Genomic DNA, 3,171 nt, shown 5'->3' on the forward strand with positions numbered 1-3,171 from the left:
CCTTCCTTGACTTCTGTGGTCTAACTTTCTCTGATGCTTTAGATAAATACTACAGTTTGTGCTATCACTTCTCATGAATGACTCCCCCCCATTCATATTATTTCCATGAGGATCCCACTCTTACAAAGATACAGAAATATGCATGTCTAGTTTGAGGAGCTGGAGAGACTTTCACTTGATTGGCGCTCAATATGGAAGACTATAAATACACTGAATTTAGTAATATGCTGGATGAGTGCATTTAGATCTTGACTTTACTTTCTGGCTACCCGACTCCAAAGTTTAGGAGTATTCCAGTCTGGGATCTTGGTTAGGCTTAGTGTATACAGACTGGGGTAGATATGAAACTCGGCATAGTTTCTGATTCCAGCACTTTCCCCAACAAGTTTGTGATATTGAAACCTGGGGTTGAAAGAGCAAAGGTTAGCAGGATGAGCACAGAGAAGCGGACATCAGCAAGTCCTTACTAGACCTAGATTTGCTAGTGACTGGCAGTGTAGTCCTGAACAAGTAGAGAAAGATATTTTTGTGATAACTTTGTGATGGGCTAGCTGGCAATGACTTAGCCCAGGGGTTTTGAAAGGGCAAAAGGTGATTGGAGGACTTGGGATTCCTTTTCCTCACCAATCTGGTAATGATTTGGCCCAGGGGTTTTGAAGGGGTAAAAGATGATTGGAGGACTTGGGATTCTCTTTACTCACCAATCAGACCCCAGAGACTCACCCTCCGATCTCCTGATTGACCCCTTGGGTTACCTGGAGGGGGATAAAAGGGGCAGCGTGGCTGACTCAGGAGACCAGTGAGGGACCACAAAGAAGGAGCTTCAAAGAGCTAGGCTAGCAGGGCAGTTGCAGTTGCCCCAGAAGAGCCTGAAGGAGTGGGACCTGCAGGCAGCAGTTGGGCCCTTAGCTGTGTGTCGTGCAACTGGCAGGAGAGGCTCCCCGCTGGGCTCCAGGATTGCTTATGAGAGGCTGCGGCCAACAGGAGAGGCTCCCCTGTTCCAGCAAGGATCTGAGCAGCGACCTGAGAGGTTCCCAGCTCTGCTTCCAGCTTCTCCAATCAAAGGCCAGGCAGTGCAATGTGAGGCCGGGGCTCTGGGAAAGTCAAGACCCCTAGCAGCTTAGAGTAGTGCCAGTACTGGTGGCTGTGCGGCAGCATTTCTGTCTACCACATGGGAGATCCAACTTCAAGTCCCAGTTGGGGTGAGTGAGCTAAAAAGGAGCAAATCTTGCAGTAGAAAGGGGTTATTGTATTTTCCCCACTTCTCCCCCTCCAGGTACCTAGGCCCTATATTTCCTGGTCATTTGACATTTTGTATTTTGTGCCTCTTTATATTTCACCAACCAGTATTGTTTGCTCTGCTGTTTGTGTTTTTATATTTTGTTAACCCTGTCTTTTGTCAATGATTGTAAATGTGTTGAATCCTGCCCCCTCAGGGCATTGTAGTGTCCCCTATACCCACTGGTTATGGTTCCAGTATTGTTCTCCCATTAAAAGGTATATGGTTAGGTCCCCATTGGTGGTCTGGCTCTGCTTTATAGGGGGAGGAGAGTCCCTACACCTCCCACAGCACTTGTGCATCTGCTCTGATCCCTTCAGTTGGAGAGGGGGTACCTCCTGGAGTACCGCCTGAGTTATAACTTTTATTGTCTCAACTGTATAGTTGGGAGAATATTAGGATGAGCTTTTCAGATATCAAATGCCCTTCCTCAGCTCTCAGAAAGAGGCAGTCACAGGCTGAGCTAAATAATGTAGAAAAGTGAACACCAACAATCTGCTGGGACAGATGGAAGAGGGCTGTGAATCAGGAGTGACGAGGTGTTCTCAGGAGCTGTTATAAGGCAAAAGAAATGCTACAACAATACTTCAACAAGTAACTTTATTTATATGCTTCTGTTTCTCCATCTGTAAACTACAGAATTGTACCATATAAGTGAGCTCAAAATCGGGCTTACCAAGGAGAATTCTCAGCCCCAAAGGTAACAAAGAAGTGTCTGATGCTAAGCTTTTAATTTCCCTGTCCACTGCCTGAAAACAAACAAGAACAGCAGGGATAAGTAAAATTCACTAAGCTGTAACTGCAGCAACTAAATACTAAGCTTGACCCCTTACAATCCTCAAGCTTCCCACAAAAAATCATTCTCTAAGGGCATCAATTGGTTATTAAAAACTGTTGCTTGTTGCAGGGATTGATGGAGGAGGAACATAAGCAGTATCTGGGGATTACTAATGCCTGGAGACAAACAAGTTGACTGTTTTAAGCTTGCTCCAGTTTAAAACCAAGAAGCCTGATTACTTATCAAAACATTTTTCTTTATTAACTATGTTAATCATTGCAATCTACCCTGAGGCATGAGAATGCTAATAATTGTATGGTCTATGTTGCAAGCTGGAGGGGATGGCAGAATGCCAGTACCTTCTGTTAAATGCAGCATGCAGACATAAAGGAAAAGGAGACATTGTTATGGTCAAGTCAGTCATTATTGTGGGTACAGTGAAAAGAGCTGGCAAGTTTGAGTGAAGGGTAGAGTTTATAGCCTGCATTGGGAAAACCGAAGCAGAAATAAAGTGATGTCAACCAGCACATTTATATTGAGTTGTAAATCTTGTTACCTTTGCTCAGGAGACTTCAACCAACGTAATTATTGCTCAGTTAGTGACCATATTTCTTTCAGCTCAAAATGGGACAGCCTCCTTTTGGAGAGAGGAGAGAAAGGAGAAAGTAGAAGGATTGTGGGTTAAATTACATGGGGGGCAAGGAGAAAGGGATTTGGTGGTAGGGGTCTGCTACAGACCCCCACATCAAGGGGAAGAACTAGATTCGGGGCTCCTGAGGCAGCTCTCGGAGACCATAAAAACTAAGGAGGCGGTAGTCATGGGGGACCTAAACTACCCAAACGTTTGCTGCGAGACACAGACGGCAAAGTCCCACTGTTCACGCACAGTCCTATTCTGCGTACAGGACCTCCACCTGACACAGGAGGTACACTGTCCCACTAAGGGGAATGCCTTACTGGACCTGGTATTGGCAACGGGGGATGAGATGGTAGGGGACCTACAGATCGGTAGCCATCTGGGGGACAGTGATCACCAAATAATAGAATTCATCATAAGACGTCGAGTGGGTAAGGTAAGTAGTAGGGTGAAAGTGCTAGACTTTAGGAAAGCTGA

At 45.5% G+C, this 3,171-nt stretch overlaps 1 protein-coding gene across 1 annotated transcript in view; it reads right to left on the bottom strand.

Moving 5' to 3' along the window:
- Positions 1–2,512: 2,512 nt before the first annotated feature.
- The window catches only part of LOC102377636 (probable G-protein coupled receptor 83), a 48,790-nt gene continuing 48,131 nt past the window's right edge, over positions 2,513–3,171 (bottom strand). The window contains exon 7 of the mRNA XM_025200129.1: positions 2,513–2,694. The gene's annotated coding sequence lies outside the window, so the exon portion shown is untranslated. The remainder of the gene's footprint in view (positions 2,695–3,171) is intronic.

The sequence above is a fragment of the Alligator sinensis genome, unplaced genomic scaffold (genome assembly GCF_000455745.1).
Source record: "Alligator sinensis unplaced genomic scaffold, ASM45574v1 scaffold809_1, whole genome shotgun sequence".
Classification (NCBI taxonomy): domain Eukaryota; kingdom Metazoa; phylum Chordata; order Crocodylia; family Alligatoridae; genus Alligator; species Alligator sinensis.